At 41.5% G+C, this 18,408-nt stretch overlaps 1 protein-coding gene across 10 annotated transcripts in view; it reads left to right on the top strand.

The window, feature by feature from the left end:
- Nucleotides 1–18,408, top strand: part of rerea (arginine-glutamic acid dipeptide (RE) repeats a) — a 145,841-nt gene that overhangs the window by 28,175 nt on the left and 99,258 nt on the right. For 5 of the 10 annotated variants that reach the window (XM_023956535.2, XM_023956539.2, XM_023956540.2 and 2 more), the window contains one exon: nucleotides 543–620. The exons of 3 other annotated variants lie outside the window; for them this stretch is intronic. The gene's annotated coding sequence lies outside the window, so the exon portion shown is untranslated. Of the gene's footprint in view, nucleotides 1–542; nucleotides 621–7,633; nucleotides 8,346–18,408 lie in introns of those variants that run through there. 2 more of the 10 variants (XM_023956536.2, XM_078950719.1) reach the window with 1 other exon arrangement.

The following is an 18,408-nucleotide window of genomic DNA, read 5'->3' on the forward strand; positions in this document are numbered from 1 at the left end:
AAGTCAAAAGATGACAGACTACTGTTTCAGGTATAATGGAAAAAATGTACTTTTCTATGCAAATAGATCCATTCAGTGATACTGCACCTTATATTATGAGACTCCTTATAGCCTGAAAAATCCTGTGCTTATTTCTCTCTTGCTTTTAAAGGACTCTCATTTCTTCCACTGCATGAAACATTAATATTATGTTGGATTCAGTCATTTTTCACATATTGCATTCTTCTGAATTAATGTGGATTTATTTATTTTTTGTGAACTAAATATGTTAAAAGGTCAATTTATTATACTTTCCAATATTTTGTTTCTTCACCCTTGCTTAAAAAAACATCTTTACCCCATTAAAGGTCTTAACGTGCTTGTATTTCTTTATTTAGCTATGATTTCTTTTTTTGCAGCCTAGTGACAACAGGGTGCAATACATGTTGCCTATCCTTCACCCAGGCATACACCACTGCTGTCAATCTGTTGCCACCTCTTGTGTTTCATTTACACATCATTCATGTTCTGTGTGTGTCTGTTTTCTTTTGTTTCCCCTCCAGTTTTTCTCTGGCAGACTGTGGTGTCAGTTCTTGTTGTGAGGCAGTGTGGCTGTGAGGTTGGAGGTGAATGCAGTCAAGGTTAGTCAACAAGACTTCATGACACGGAAGATTACCGTGACCTTTTTCATCTGTGTTACACTGCTCTTCTAAACCAAAAGGCTCTAGATTCTGTTCTTTTTGTGACATTCAAATCCTTTGTGTACCCCTGTCACCGTCCCCACAATTTATATGCTATTAGTATACTCCTGTACTCTCCTTGTATCACAACCATCTACCTTTCAGTTGCTCTCTTTGACTGTATATGAGAACTGGACCGACTCCTCCTCGGTGGCATTCCAAATAGGATTTTCCCCGCTGGTCCAAGAAAGCCATAGATTACTATTGAGAAAAAAACAGCCATTACTCAGTATATTTGTCAGAGTTATTGCCGTTGATACATTTTTTAACATGTTCTTGCTATTACAAGTTATAAACTGGCCAACAGATACCTCCATAAAATGATGTGGTTTTACGTTGAGCGTTCAAAATGTTTGACAGATTCATCCAAGTCCACTTTCTAGTGGTAGGGGTATGGCCTTTAATAAGCTCACTCCTGATTGGCCAAGAGTGGTTGCCGTAGAAATGTTGACTCAGACCGACTTGGGCCAATCAGTGCTTGTTGGCTCCAACATGGTGACGTCTGTACTATAAAAAAAAATTGTCTGAATTGACTTAATTTCATTGGAGCTGTAAGAAAGCCATTTTCTATGGGTGACATCACACTCACTCAGTCCAGTTTTCATATACAGTCAATGGTTGCTCCTCATTTTGGATTTATCCCACATTTCTGTTTACTATTTGATTCGGTTTTGGATTTTAGATATCAATTAATTTGACACATTTCCATAGGATGAACTTTCACCACTCAAGTTATAAATTACTTTGTTAAAACCTGAACAAAATGCATCTTAATGTTAAAGATTTTTCTAAAAATGTGAATCAATTGGATTTAAAAAATAAGTAATGAATTAAACCACTTTTACATATAGAAATCTGTCAAGATTGACTCTTGAATTAATCAATTTTTACTCCAGACCTATTTTATATTCATTTAAATGTTGTCTCTTGCGTTTGCTTTACTTTCTTTGTTTGCAGTTTTGCAAAAAGGGCAAAGCTAAAATAATTGTAAATGTAGTTTAATGCTTTTGTTTCCACTTTGTTTCAATGCTTAAAAAAATAATAATAAAGTGTGTGAATCCGCCTGAATGGCAACCAGAGTAGATAAATATCAAATCTTGATTCAAAAGTGCTGCTTCTATTTAAAGCTTAGGACTGAAGCGGGCCACTAAATGAGTTTAGTAATTGGTTTGCCGTGGCCTCTGTGGAGGCTGCATCTTTCTCTTCCTGCACACATCAGCAGCAGGTGGGTAGAAATCCACAACCTCCTTTCCTCCTTATTTTTCTCCTTTTTTCCCTCACTCAGCCCATCTTTCTTTTTTCTCATTCGTCTTCCATCAGCAAGATTGAGGAGCTAAAACTGCCCGAAGCCTACTCTATCAATGCCACCCTCTTTGTTATGAAGACAGTTACCACACAGCATTTCATATTGCCTTTCTGCTCAATCTCCGATTTGTACATTTTCCTGCCTCTCACCTACCCATTTCTCTCCCACCGGGTCGCTATCTCTTTCATGCACTCTCACCTCTGAGAAACGCTCACACACTCCCCCACATACTAATGCACACACACATTGTGCATCGTGCAGTAAATGTATGTGGATTAGGAATTATTTTGTGGTTGAAATGCAGTTATTGTGGGCTAATTCTGGGCTAATTCTTTTTTTTTATTCCAGGAAGAGAAGAGCAGCTTTATTAATGTAGTTTGCCATGTATGTTGTCGTGGGTGAAATCACATAGTATTATTAGTGCATGAATTCTTTCTCAGTGCCATGGCAGTAGCTGTAAAGTGATGCAACTAAACTGTTGTGAAAATATGTGAAGGTGTGAAAAATGGCGGTTTGAGGTAGCTGGTGCTCAAAACAAAAATGATTGTTCAAGGTGGATGCTTTTGTTTTGGAAAAAAAAACAGTAATAGAGTATTGCTATTTCAATCTACCTACTGCTGGTCAATTTTGCAGCTTCAGACACCACTAATTACTAAATGTAAAGGTCTCCTGCAGCAACCACAGCTTTTTTGAAAACCCACTTCCACAGTGTAATAGTTGATACTGAACGCTCTAGGGGTTGGAAGGCCAAAGCACAGCTAAGTGGCTTCTCTTGACCTCAGTGTTGATCTCCAAACTGTCTGCTCTGACTGCACACAGACTATTATAAATGAGCGTTTGCTCCCACAGTCAAATCTCATAACACAGCCTCAGCGAATCCACTGTGCGCTGTCTCTTTAAATAACACGTCCCCCCCCACCCACCCACAGCACCCAGTACTGACACGCTAACCATACAACTGCCTTTGAGATGACTTCTGTTTGCTATTATATCACAAAGTGAGGTGAAAACACAAAGGGGAAAAAAAGTACCAGCATGACTTGAGATCGCCGTTCATCTGACCTACATTGGATTTGCTTATTGTAGTTGCTCTGTAAAGTGGAAGGCTGAATCATTAGCTTACACACGGAGTGCCCATCTGTAGCAAGAGGACAGTAATTGATTTCTCAATGTGCAATGGTACTGGAGGGGAACGGGGCACAGAATTCTCTGCCATATTGAGCATTCATGCCATAAATTGTTATGTGTATGGGGGGGATGCTTCATTTTAAGTTTCTCACATTATGAGCTGCAGTTACCCCCCCTTCCCCCATCACAATCAAGCTGCAACAGAGCTCATTGGCCACAGGGTGGCACTTGTGTGGAGGTGAGACAACGTGTCCTGTATGGAAAGTAGTCGCTGAGTGTATTATCTTAGTCAGCAACCACATAATACTTAGACTCCCCAGCTGCCAGCCCGTTCTGTGTTCAGCACAGTTGTTTTCTTATGCTTTGACAGCACCCGAATCCCAGCACCACTCCTCAGAAGGAGAGCTTTGCCGACTGCTTCCAGGCCTTATCATCAGCCACGCGTACTGTTTGTTTATGTTACTATGCCTTAGTTCACAAAAAGACTTGGCTAGAATGTAAACTTCCACTTTTGCTGTGTTTGTCGGCGGCTCTCCTGGAAATCCAGCCTCATTCCTCGGAGCCTGTTCTCGGAGCAGCCACACCAGCCTGAACTGCTCTTTTATTCAGATGAATGAGGCCTTGTTTGGCCCAGTGAATCAGACACAGACAGTCCATGTGAGAGCTTCAAGAATGTCTGGAAAATCAGGAGCTTGGTACATCTGAAGTATTTTAGACAAGTGCTTTGTTTGTGATTGCTGTGTCAATTTTCTTTCTACTTTTAGAAACATTCACAGACCGCTTCATTCTTTCATTGCATTTTTTGTCTTCATCTCTGAAAGCTTTAATCTAATAGAAATTGTCAAGATTTCTGTCCACAATTTGCTCAAGCTTGTGTTGAGCTAATAAACTCTGCTAGTGAACAATCAGGGAGGAAATGATTATTCTTTTTCCTAGGAACATTTATACATTTACTGGCCGGTGGCACTCACCTCAGAGTGCATGTGATTTGTGTAGATAAATATTTCTGAATATGCAGTTCTTTACCCAAATGGCAGCTTCAAGCATGTTCCACTCTTTTTAATGGCTTGTGCGGATTAGAAAAGGAGATAAGACATATGCAGCACACAAGTGTTTTGGTTTTTTTTCAGAGTGCTGCAGGGCAGCCAAATGTGACTGTGAATAGCTCAGACGCCTATGTGAGGCTAGACCAACGAAACAACCTTTCTGGTCTTTCAATTAAGCCATCTAATTACAGAAAATAAACACTCAATAGGTGGCAACTCACATTTTTGTTTCCTTTTGTTTTACCAAGAGAGTTTTAGTCTTTTTTTTTTTGTTTTGTTCTATTTTTAACTTTAGCTGGAGGTATTCTCAGTCCCTGAAAACCTTAAATCCTCTCATCCAGAGGCGTAAAAATAATCATATTTCATTGCATAATATCCTCGAGTTACGTAGTTGCGATATTGTAGAGGCATAGTGTTATATTGCCTCCCCTCCGGGCAGTGTCTGTTTTAATTGATTGTGTAAAAAGCCATTTTTCCTCAGATCCCCCCAACTTGCAAAGTGCCCTCTTAAAAGTCCATGAAGGCTAAAAAGGCTATGAATGATTTGAAGTCGACCTCGCCTGCCGGCAGGGAAAGGGGCGGAGCTACCCTCCGAATGAGGAACAGTACCTTCTAACAGCAGTCACACAGAGTCTTTGTTCTTCATGGCATGTTACAGACAGGCTGCTTTAAAGCCCAATCTGGAAAAGCCCAGTTCCATAATCCAAGAGAAAATACAACTTTTATTTTTGAAATACGTGCTTAACATGAATCAAATGTTTTGAATTTGAATCTAGAGAGCTCCATTTTCTTCTCTTGTTGTGGTTTGACAGCAGGAGGGTTGACTTGTTTCTGCACAGAAAGTCTTCAATAGCTTTTGAAGTACACTCCCTCCACCACCACAGTGTAACCTTTCTTTTGGTTTTCAAGCCTGTGTTTTTTTTTCTTTTCCCCAATCCCTTCTCCCCTTAACATGCCTGCTCGTCCCTGGTGAATGTATTAAATGAAGTTACTAGATATGAGTGCTTAAGAGGCCAAGGCCTCTGAGACTTGCCAAGTCTCTCCCATGCTTGGCTCAGCCATCCGTGTCACTTTTTGTGTTGCTTCAGCTACTGGCTGACTTATTTGTATTGCCGAGCATTTTTTCTCTCACTACTTGCTCTGTCTGCTGCCTCTGAGGGGCTTGTGTTTTTCCAGTGTGGAGAAATCAGGATAAAGCAAACAGTTTGTGTCAGCCACAGCTTTTGTTAAGTATTCATTTTTAATGAGTGTGAGCGGCTACCGAATCCTATAATGGGAGAGTCGGAAAGCAGCTTGTTGAGCTTTTGATGGTTGTTGTTCACTAACGCTGGTATATATTTAATCATATTTCACGTTTTTCCTCCTTATCCGTCAATGATCTTTGTTTTTTATGCTTGTTTAAGGTCATCTCTTTGATTTAATTTCTCATTAAATTGAAAAACAACGACCAAGTCTTTGTTATCTTTTAGGGGCTGAAGCCGCAAAAGTGTAGAAAAAAAGATGCTCTAGGGAAAAGGTATTGTGACGGCCTGTTTGAATGCTGAACAGAATTGAATAGACACAGTCAGCTTCTCAGATACATGCTTAGGCCTGTAGAATGTGGAGTGCTTTGCTTGTAACTGCACCGGTTGTCTTCTTTCATTATCGGTTAATGGTGCCCAACTTGACAGAGCTATGTGATAAACAGAGGAGCTGTGAAATCCTGGAGGTGGAGTTTTTCGTTTGCCTGATAATGGGATCTCATCTGCCAGGAAAGGGAGCCAGCCTCACCAGCCGGTCCAGCTTTGCTTTGCACAGCACTCAAAAGTGGACTCGCTGCACTCCACTTGCTGTGCTGCTTAAACCTCACTATGGCTGATAATGGTGGAGCATGGCTTGGTTGGTTTCAGAATTCTTTACATTTATTTTTTATTTTTATGGTTCTGCTTTTGACTCTTGAGGATATGTACATTTACAGCTTCCTTGAATATCTGTGTAGCTCAACAGAAGGTGCAGGTTCTTTGTGTTCATGCGCATTTGTGTAAATAGCATAAACGCTGACCTCGTGAAATGTATATGTTGTGCGATAAGGAGGTGTTTTGGCTGCTGGGGTTTTAGGTTACTGTGAATGTGGGGGGGGGGGGGGGGGGGGGGTAGGCCCTTCTTAGGACATTTGCTTCAGGAGTTGGAAGAGGGTTTTACCAGCACAAAGCACACACTCCCCCACAACAGAAGGAAAGAAGCCCAACGTGGGATGTAGCACAATGAAGCCCCCCCCCCACCCCCACCCCCCCAGCACACCACACTCAATTCAATTTCTATTGATCCTGACTGCCTGTCTGTCCCACTGCTGTGCTTGGCCTTAGTGCAAAAAAGAGCAGACTTGCTTTAATCAACTGGATTCAGACAGGGGTCTAATGCTACGTTCATACCAGGCATGTGATGCACGTCTAAGAACGTGCTAAACACACATTCTGTAATGCTCATTTAGCCCATGGTCTTCACACTGGACAAGCAGGGAAGGGCTTCTTCTTTTCTTCTCCTACTGTTTACCAGTGCATCTGACCCACCTGATTTAACTTTAAAGACTCATTCAATGGCTGCACGTTTTGCATGTAGAGCCAGAAAACAGTCCTAGAAACTTGCATAGCAATGCTAGAATGTGAGTTTGAAACACATGGATTTAGAGGCTTTATTGGGAGTGGTTGCTCAAATGCACATTCGTGCTTTAGAAGCTCAATTGGTGAAATAAAAAGAACATTTGACAATTTTTACAGCTCGAGTGTGTTTCGTTGACAAAGCTAAGACATTGTAAACTGTTAATTTAATTAGAAAAACAACAAAAATGAGAATGAAACTGGAAAATAAGATCAACTCTGAGGTATTTTCTGAAAATTAGCCTCTGAATTATCCATAATGCACTCACAAAATCATCCTTGCTTGATCTTGCCTTTTAATAGGAAGGTTAACTAATTAATTCATTATCCAAAAATGCAAATGAGCACTGCTAGCTGGAACAGAATCCAGTTGCTTCCCTCTTGAGCATTTCCCAGGAGGTGCATATAATAATGTTTTCTGATTTAAATCAGCGAGTGTTTCATGTAGTCATTGACACATAAACACGGTGCTGAGTGGACGTGTGCAGACAGACCCCTTTCTCTCCAAAGGTGGGAGCTTCCACGGTCCCCATTGTCTCGCCTTGGCGCTCCACTCACATTCCCCTAAACGTTATCATTGATCGGTTGATGATGGCTGGCCGGCTGGCCGGGCTGCCTGCCGTTCGTTCGTTCGGATGGCTGGCCGGCCCGCTTCGGCTGCCGTTCACCCCTGCTTCCTGTGCGCTCGCGGTCACAAACGCACGTGGTGCACGCGGCGGTTCCCTGCGGCTCTGCCCATCAATCAACAGCCCCAATGGCGCCCCCCCCCCCCCCCCCCCCCAGCACCCCTTTGTCTCTGACGATCATTTGAATCCACTCCACGTTTTTCTTTCGCTCGATTTTTTCCCCTATTTTTTTTCTTTTCGATTGTGGTCGGTGTGATTCTCCTTCACTACTGTGTGAATAAAGAAAGACTAGGTCAGCCATGTGGATGCGTCTGTTGAACAGCTGAAGAGAAGGTAGTGGAGGAGGAGGAGGAGACGAAGGGAGCGAGTGTGTGCAGAGAGGGGGGAGCACGCATGAGTGCTGTGTGTGCGTGTACCTGTGTGTGTGTGGAAAAAAGGAAGCAGAGGCTGTTAACGGCAAACTCGCTGGTTTCCTATCCCTCGAAACAAGCACCGACCGGGCGACTTTTCATGTGGACACTACCATCAAACCGGAGCGCCGTCCTTCCCGGCAGGAGCAGTTTCGGGGGAAAGTGGCCCACATCACTGTGCTTTTTCACCGTTTTCTTCTTCTTCTTTTTTTATGGACCCGAGTCATTTATCAGTAAAGTGAAACCGTCTTCTGTTGAATCCCTCCGTGCGGACATTCTTTTTTTTTCCTCTCCCGGGAAATAAAAAAAGTCTTCGTGTTCTCGTTCTGTCGCGGTTCTTGGATTCGATCCAGCTCGGTTTTTTTCCCACCTCCTCCCTAAAGTTTGCTTGATCACCTCCGGCAAAGAAAACAAACAACGCATTTTTTTTCAAACTTGTTTGCAACGGGACTTCAAAAACCTCCAGACTGGCGGGTGAGTGAGTCGCTGCATAGAACCAGAAAAAGATTGTAAGATGGGGGGGGGGGGGGGGGGGGGGGGGCTAGATGGGGGGGGGGGGGGGGGCGGCTGGGTTTGTACAAAGCCGTGTGACAGTTGGAGTTTCAGCCAAAAGTGTGTTGATCTGCTTTCTACTCGGAGGAGGAAGCGCGAGTGACCTGGAGTCAAATGTTTGGAGCGCTCTGGGGAGCTGAAAGTTGGCCGCATTGTTGTAAAACTTGGCTCAGGCTGGGCGGTTGTAGTCCCTGAAACCACCACCTCCATGACCTGACGAGCCTCCACTGTTTCAGCAGCTCACGGTTTTAGAGGGAGAATAATGAAGTCAACAAAAGACCGTCTTTCTGCTCTGGAACATTCAGAGTTCAGAGAAAAGTCAGTGAGTTGGGTTTTTCTTTGAAGTCCTAAATGAGTGTGTCCTTAAGGACTGGAGGTGGGATCTTAGGTTTCTGTCCTGTCTCTCACACACATGAGTTCAATCTGATGTGGAGAAGAGCTACATGTAAAATTGACTGGACCAGTCTCGGAAGTGCTGAAGGACCACCAAATTAACTTGACATCCCCCTCTTCTGCACCCTGCAGGCTATGAACTCTGGCCTAAGCACATTCTGCTCTTGCTGTGTGTGGGTGTGTGTGTGGTGGGGGATCTCAGCTTGTAGTTGAAAAGAGCAAAGGCGGGGAAGCTGCTGAGATGTGTGTGTTTATTTGGCAACAGCTTAGGATTTAAGTTATTTGTCTGAAAGGCAGCTTACCTGGTGTTTTGAGTTATTGTCAAAGAAGGGGGGAGAGACTGTTTACTTTAACCACTGTAAATGGATCTGAGTGAGCCTTGATGTAGCTTGTCAGATGTTAAATCCACATGGTATGCAGACGTACATGCACAGAACAGGCAAACATTCCAGAGAAGGAAATCAAGCCAAAGGGAAGTGGAGATTTACCAAAACCTCTGCGATATACAAAAATAACCCTGTTGATGCTGCTTTTTTTCTTTCTTTTTTGTCCCTGATGTTGCTTCATCTTTTGAGGAGAAGCCCCAAGTCAGCTTCTGTTTGTTTTCCCCTCTTTGCTGGCTGAGAAGTGACCTCTAGTTTAATGATTGACATAGGATTAATCAACTTGAGTGAGACAACATGCAATGCTGCAGAGAGGTTTGTTGTAATGGTATTGAACTTAGGTTAAGGTTAGGTTTATTTATATCTTAGTGATTCCTTCTTAAACTCTTTAAAGACCCACTCCAATGAAGATGGTGTTTTAACATGCTCTTGTTGCATTTTCTGATGACGGGGGACATATATCAAGAAAATGAGGCTTAAAACTGCATTTCTGAGTATTTATTCATTCAAATTGCTCTGAACCAGGAGCAGATGTAAACTTGCATGTAGTTGTGAAGTAGAAGCAACAACCAACGGACCGAAAGCTCCCTGCTCCACTCCATTCTGATGCATCCACTTGTAGACGACTAGATCCATGGACGCCTTTGTTTTCCTCCTCCGAGCTGGCGTCTGGCTCAGATCTGTGTAACCGGATCGCTCCAAAATTGATTGTTAGGTTGGGGTTGTGAGTGGCTGTAAGCTAATTGGCAAACAGATGGATGATGGAAAGTAGGGGTGGGCTTACTCTGCACCAGCAATTCCACCCACAACTCGGAGGGAAATTTCTAATGACCTACTGCCGCTCTTCAGAAACTGCCCTAGAAAATGACTAATGGCTAAAAACAGCATAATCCTACTTAAAAGACCACGGGGAACGCTTTTACAGCAGATCATAGGATGATTGTCGTGGGACTTTAACACCCGAGGTTTAGCTCTAGTGTTTAGATTCTTTCGAGTACCGTAACTCTTCAATCGTTTACACAATCAATGTAATTCCATCAGATTTTAAAATGGAGAAAAGCAGATATGCAACAATTTACAGTAATTAAATGCTTATTGATGTGAATCAGCTGATTCTGCCGCCTTGCAACACTTGGTTTTTGTAAAGCGTTGCTCATCAGTTCAAAGCCGATACGAAAAGCCGCTTTTCTCTACGTCAGATTCGGCTGATTCTTTGCGTAAACCAGGGGCGTCAAACTCATTTTCACCGAGGGCCACATCAGCATAGCGGCTGTCCTTGAAGGGACAGATATCACCTATACATGTAACTAAATGTAATGAAAAATAAATGTAACTACTCCTTAATGTTAAATAACTCATTATTTATTTACTATAACTTCGTAAAGTAACAATTACTGTAGCATAGAAAACATATGTTTGCTTGTTACTCTAGCATAAATCTTTTTACATTTGATTCTGACAGGTTAGTTTATATTGACAGTATTTAAGTCATAACGTATAGTTGCCCAATCCCATATTTCAAGTCTGATTCCCCTTAGATATGAATACACACCAATTTTTATTTTTAGTCTAAGAAATTAAAAACTTTTATGCTTTATCAAAGGGATATGGGAGAGTAATTTGAATTCCTATTGTTTCATTGCTGATGTACAAAGATACTCAATCTGCTGGTTAAAGTGTGTCTGTGACTCAGATCTCTCTCACGTTGTTTTTGACCTTGTGTTTGATTATAGTTTAGTCATTGAGCTGCTTTATGTACACGTTTGCACTGAACTTTTAGTAAATGTGTTTAAAGCTTTGAACTGAAGTGGCTTGGTTTTACTACATTTCTTCTCTTTTTTTGCATTAAACAACGACCAGAGTGGCAGAAACCTTGGCCAGATTAAACCTGAAAACCTTTCATTAGAATCCCAATCACAGCCTGCCCTGTCACAGGGGGGCATTTGCATAGTTTGTCACTCTAAACGCATTTTGAAATGGCAGCCTGCTCTCCTCCCCAGAGGTTAGGATATCCATTTAGTTTGACTACATGAGAACTGAATGGAGGAGGAAGTGGTCGGCCGTCTTAATGGAGTTGTATACTGGAGCTAGAGTTGTTTTGCTCTGTGGGATTTCTATGGCTACGGACTTCTGAGCATTTTTCAGCGTTTCCTTTCAGCTGGCCGAAAAAGCTTAAATCATTAAAACGCTGCCATGCTGCTGTCAGTTTTGCTGTCTGTATTTGTAGAACTTTTATTCGAGTGTTTGTGGTAAATTAGGGGAGATGTGGAATTTGATCTCGGTCTGCAGTCTGTTGATTCACCACAACAGCATAGTAGCGGCGTGAGTCACTCCATTGCTTCGCATGCTTACCCAGCGACTTGGGTAAGCATGCAGCTCACACACAGGTGTGTGTACGAGTGTCACCTCTGAGGTATCAGAGAGGTGATATCAGGATCAAAGAGGCTGTTTTTGACCCTACCGAGGGAGAGATGCTTCATAGTGTGAGGCTGTAGCAGCTGTCTAGCTGCACAGAAGCAGCTGAATGTTTGACAGGGCATCGGAAAAATGTTTTTTTAATCTGCTGCATGATGGCCCTCACTGGGATTGCACCATGCTGGGTGTCTTCTCTCTCCTCTCCTCCATGTACCAGGATGACAGCAGGAGATGGATGGTAGAAGCACTTTGAATAACAGGTTTTCCTGATATTTCTTTTACCTTTTTAGCTTTGCGATTGACTCTATTAGGAAATCCAAAAACAAACAGCATTGTAGGTCATGCTGGAAGTTGGAATATTGCTTTAATTTTTCTAAATTGTTAGTCTGGAAGATTCAGTCGTACTCCCTTGACGTCACAATGACTAAATTCAGTTGTGATCTCTGAAGCAGATAGAGTGCACTCTACCTAATAATTTAGTTTAACTTCATGTATTTTGTTTACCTTTTAAGGTATTGCTTTAAGTTTCTCTTCCCTTTCAAACCAACTACTCTGTTGGGTCTGCAAAATCCAAACAAAAACTGTATTTTATTGTTTCCAACTGTGAAATACAACATAGAAATGTTCTCGTGGTCTCAAAGAGCATGGATCTTTCTTCCTCTCAGCAATTAGGCCACATTGCGTTAAACACGGGACAATAATCATTGTTGTTATCCATTTAAGTGTATTTTTTGGGTTATTTATCATTTATGTGTAGGCCTGCACAATCAATTGCAAATTTATTGTTATCACAATATCAAACTGTGCAATGCCAATATCACAAAAGTTGGCAAAAATTGCAATAAATGGTTACCTTAAATGTGTTAGAACAATCTTATGGCAGCTTGATGTATTTAACCAATCAAATAAATCCCTTTACGCATTTGACCAATCGATGGAGCCCTTCTTGTTTTACTATTTGTTCATGTATGGCTAGTTATATCGTCATCACAATATTGATCACCATATTGTGCAGCCTACCTATGTGCTGTTTTTAATAGAGCTATGGTAATAAAGTAATTTCCCCTTTGTGGGATCAGTAAAGTTCTGTTCTATTCCATTCCATTCCATTCCAAACCCCATCAGGTCTTGTTGAAACTTCTCCCAGCTTTCTTGTCTGAATGGGAACAAAGTCACGCTAAATGTAATGACCTGTTGTCTTTGCAGATCCTCCATTTGTATCCATTCAGAAGGCATTAGTCTTAGATTTATATTGAGACAAAGCTAGCGCAGCATGGGGGGCCTGGCTCTGCTGATTGGCTGCCGAGGCACGAGGCACTGAAAGTCTCACGGTGTGCTTTGGCTACCTGCTTGTGTATTTTGTGCGCAGATACGGCTGCTCTCTGTAATTAAGGTTAAGTTCAGGAACAAGCGTCCAACGATGAATTGGTATAATTGTGTACAGCCTTAAAGGATCCGAGCCCATCAGGAGACAGTTTCTCACATTTTAAGTGGTATTAAGGGGTGGGGGTGGGGCATCTGGCCTTGTTAATTCAGTGCGTGGTCATAAAGTGGAATGGCGGTCCCCACAGGGACCGCCAGCTCTGAACACTGTCAAATGGAGCCCGTGTGTTCTCTCTTCCCTTTGCACCTCCCTGTTGATTGTATTTTGTTTTATCTGCAGAGATATCTGTGCAATCACAGCATTAAGGATTAATTAGAAACGACGTCTGAGAAAGAAAAAGCAGAAAATTGAATTAGTGCATGGGTTTTGCCCCGGTTTATTTGCTAGTTTTGGATTGCAATTAATTAAAAACCAAAAGGAAAAAAAAAGAAAAAAAACTCAATCAAGATAGATCTAAGATATTGTCATTAAAGTTTATAAATGATAATGCATTTTCACCAGTAAGAGCTACATACATACTGTGCTTTTTATTCCTGTTTTATCAAGCTAACATTTAATGTGTTTAAATGTACCAAATCTTTATTTATGCATAGAATCTGCTGTTAAGTGTGAATTATACATTATCTAATGAATAATTCATCTGTGCCGTTCCTTAATGATTACTTGCCAGGCAGCGAATGGTTTTATTTGTTGATAAATTTGCTCATTGATCTTGCTAGTGTTTAACCAAGCTTGTAGAAATAATGTGTCCATTTTGCTCATTTAATTTTTTCCTCTCAGTTCTCTATTCTTTGAAGGGAAAAACAAAGGACAAGATCGATTTGACGGACACTTTTAGTATAAAAACAAAAAAAAAAAAAACACTTTCACATGCTTGTAAACCTTAAACAATCAGCTTTAAGTAAGAAGATTTTCTATTTCCTCAGGATATGTCACTCAGGTTTTTTTTCTCGCAGGCTGACATATTTGTCGATCAATCTTAACCCTCCCAGCAGTTTCATAACAGACTCAATGTGTCTTTAGTGTGTCTTGAATCTGTCGGTTCGGGTGGTAAATTAGACCGAGATGAAGCCTTAAAAACAGCTTGTTTTGAACAAAGGTTATCGGCACATTCGCTTTATGAAGCTCTGGGTCTAACGTGTCTCTGACTCTGCAGATATTTTTCTTGTCCACACAATGACAAAATATTGACTTATTGCAGCTCAGTCATTTGATTAGTTGTGTTGGTGATTCTGCTTTTCATCTGTCACCCCGGCAACATAAATGGAAAAACACTGCAACAGTCTCTTTGTGCCATGTAATGACAGACTGGAGCATCGTAGGTGATCACATCTGGAAAAAGGCTTTCTTAGCCAGAACTAATGGTTTGTGTCATCTAGAGGGTGTTTGTTGTTGCGCTCTTGTCAGTTAGTTTTCAGAATAAAAAAACATTTCTTTTTTTCCAGTGTTAACATGATGTCCTCCAACATTTCCGCTTGGATTTTGTTCGTTAACCAAGTGCGATTGTTTTTTTTTATTTTTTATATTTATAGGTTGTGTTAAAGGGGCATCATTTTTTTTACCTGTAACAGCAGCTGCTATGTGGAAGTCGGGTCACAACAAGAGCATCCTTACATGTAATCCAGCAGAATTCATCAGTGCCCTTGTTCCTCCAAAAAATTAATGAGAAAGACAGTAGAGGCTGCCCCAGGCTGCATGTAGTCAGATGATCTCTCTGAACCGGCAAATCATTCCTGCTTTTTATGCTAAAAAGACAGGCTAATGACTATTCTTGATGTGTGTCAGTGCTTTAACTCGGCTAGCGTTAATTCACAGAAAGATCTAATAGGCTTGATTGTCAGGCTGAGCTGAGGCAATCAGTGGGTGGCTTGTGTTGGAGGGATAGGGGGTGTAATTGTTTTTTTTTTTTTTTTGCTGGTGGTTATTCTCCCTGGAAGGGATGAATGCACAATTCCAAATATGCAAACATAAAATGGATTTGATCAGTTGGAATCTGGCGGTTGTCTATGTGATCAGACCGGACCAGCGATCACCTGAGCAGCCCCACATGGTTTTAAACTTTTGTCTCTATTTGAAACTCTCTTTGGCATTTAGCTCTTTGGTAAATTGTCATATTGACTGTTAAATTATAATTGAACACACATGCACTGACATGCACAAACTCCCAGGTTTGTCCAAATTTACTCACTTTTCCCTGACCTCCTAAATACTAAATAGTGCAGACTATCTAGTGCCCTAGATTTTAATGCATTTCCACTGTTCCAGTTCCCAGTTTTATATAAATGGATAAAACATGAAAAGAAAACTTGAAGCATGATGTATAAGAATCGGCAAGCGGATGCCATTTACCTGGTTTTAAGTGGTCAAATAAAAAAAATACAACTTTTGGGAAGGGAAATTGAGACATTGGAACAAAAAATGTCAATATGAACAAGTTAAATGAAGATTTGGACAAACTTTTTTTTTATCTACTGTGTTTTGCATTTTCTTTATTTGTTTTACAGGTCTGCTCTGTCCTATAGCGTTCATCAAATCTACAAGTATGTGACTGAGAAAGAAAGCACTGCACTTTAAAACTGTTATTTTAATGGAAGAAAACTTTATTAGAAAAGTATGTGACTCTTGTTGGTCCATGCTGTCAAATTGTACGGCAAAAAAAAAATGGCATTGGCAGTTTACATTTGTCCACACTGGGTAACAGGAGCCAGCCAAGGACATTTCAATCGGCGCATCCCAACTGTTGGATTCCTTCTAGAGTGTAATTGTTGTTTTCCTAACCTGTGGCTTTTCAGCTGTGCAACTCAAAACCATGAGTGAAACCATGTGTGGGCAACTGTAGATCGTTAAAAAAATCATTAACTATGACAATGCACAGTAAAACAAAGAAAAGGCAGAGTAAAAATAAAAGGATAAAGGCTGTAATTACACTTGCTTGAGTGTGATAGTTGGACGTGCTGGATTACGATGAACAATAAAAGCAACACACAACATGAAATGAAAGCAGTTGCATTTTGCATGAAACTGTTGTCATGCTTAGGTGCTTTATTCTCACACGTGTTTGTTTTGAAAGGCTCTTATTGTCAGGCTGTAGCGCCAGAACAGACTGAACTTCTACACCTTTTAAAGATACAGGCTCCCATGATCAGCTCTAATGATTATCAACTTAAGACCCACCAGGAAGCAGTCCAGTTTGCAAACACCCAGTTATTGGGGTTGGTGCTTGAGTCGGTACTGGGGCATGACTGGACATCTGTCTCTTAGTAACTGTAACGCCCGCAATCCCTCCCACAGACTGTCGGCTTTGGCACTCAGGCAGTACGCTGGTTGCTGTGGTACAACCCGACCACTCGCAACAGTGACTTATCTCACAATCATAACAAATAACAGCCTAGCATAAAAGAGAGAAAGCAAGAGAGCACACAACAGCAGAAAGACTGGAAGAGCCCTGTGCCATCATAACTCCACTACAAAATACGGGCCTTTGTTCTGAGATTGTTGGAGAGGACATCATAGCGAGCCAGCAGTGCTTCTTGTTGTCCTCAAACACACTCACTCTCACTCAGCTGTCGGTAAAGGAGATCCTCTGTCTGATAGAGCTTCAGAGAAAGGTAGTCCTCTGGGATGGCTGTTCAGGGATTTCTACTGTTTTTTTCATGTCCTGATTAAAGGAGCACTTGTGGATAATCCCTTTTTATTTATTTATTTTTGTTGTTGTTGAAAAAATCTCTTTGTTGTGGCATTGCTATTGCCGTCTAAGGTAGGAGAAAAGTCTCCGATTCTAATTTTTAAATGGTTATCACCTTGATATCCGCCACTCGGCTAAGGTAAATATTTAATGACAGAGTGGCTGAAATAGAGCTGTTACAGACTGCTGGTGAGAAATTGAGCTGCTATTTAGAGCCCCCTGTGTTCCATAAAGACATGGCGTTGGTAGAGAGCCCAAGGTTATTAGTGTGGTATGAGAGAAGTGTGTGTTTGTGGTGTCTCCGTGGGATTCTGAAGAGTTCTCACTCTTTTCTTGCCGCAGTGATACAAAAGAGAATTTGCACTCAGTCTGTTATTGAGCATTTGCTCATGAATCCTTGATGTATTTTGTGTCTGCGATGTGGCACTGCACTTAATGCACTGCAGCAGTAGTGTTGACAGCACTTTATTTGAACATTTTCTAAAAGAGAAAGCACTTGCGTGTGTGTTTCCTTGTACTTTATTAATTTTGCTTCATTTGATTGAGAGTTCAGCCTCGTTCCAATGCTACCAAGCTGATTGCAAAGGCTGGCGTGAGCTGTGGCTACAATAACGTTAATGCAGAGTAAAGACAGACATTAAACATTGAGCCTGAGGTTAATAGATTTCATTTTAAATTAATGTTGTTGTTAGCTTTTGAGCCTGAACTGTGAAGTGAAGCCTGCTCATACTGCTCAGCACGTTTAAATATTCATCCAGATTCATCCTGTTTACTCATTACATGATGGCTGTAGTGAAAGCAATTACTTTTTAGCTTTCAAGTACCTCGCTTTTGGTCACACCACGTCTCTTATTAATTTCAGCGACGCTCCCAAGATCCCAAGGCTTCCAATCAGTCCGGTGAATGACATGCACTAACACGGTGCGGCTCTGTGTAGGGAATAGGTGGGTAAACACAGCAGAGTCCTTGAAGCACTTCCCATTGCCGCGATTGGATTACCAGCTGCCTTTGCAGGCCTCATCACCACAAATGAGTGCCAAGATCAATGAAGCTCTTAAAGCAGAACCATTTGATCACAAATAGCCTCAGTAATGTTGATGAGAGATCATTATCAGATTATGATTATAACTTTTTTTTTTTTACACTAAACAAAAATGTAATTAAGTCACCCTTCCCCCCTGTCAAACAGCTACACACGTTGGGCTTCAGATATCAATGAGTCTTCCTGTATTCATTATTGAGTTGTTGGGTTGGTCTGCAGACATGAGGTGTAGAGATGGAAGTGGTGAACTGCTGTGTAAAGTGATCTTGCCAGTTTTGCTGAGTGTAGCAGGAAGGCTGGCTTTTCTTCAGCCGAGGCACCGGCATCATAAATAAGCTAAAAGGCCTGTTTTTAGAGATGAGCCAGCGAACAGAGAGAAAGAAGAACATATTGACCCCGGTGTTCTTAAAAACTGAAAGGCAAAATTGATTGCCCCTTGTTTCCTGTTAATTTTTTTCTGAAGCTAATAAAGCAGGGTGGGGGTTGGGCACATTATGAAAATGTATTATTCATTGCATTTTTTTCTTCTTCCCTCCCCTTGATCAGCCACGCTCCCACCTTTCGTGGTTGTTTAAGAAGCAGCCGGGGGTGTCGGTTGCATGCAGCAGGGAAAGATGTCCCCTCAGCTTTTAAAGGAGGGGACAGGGTGAAGGACGACATTTGCCCAAGTGATATACGAGCAG

Source organism: Oryzias latipes, chromosome 7 (assembly GCF_053564925.1).
Source record: "Oryzias latipes strain Hd-rR chromosome 7, Olatipes_Hd-rR_3.1".
NCBI lineage: Eukaryota > Metazoa > Chordata > Actinopteri > Beloniformes > Adrianichthyidae > Oryzias > Oryzias latipes.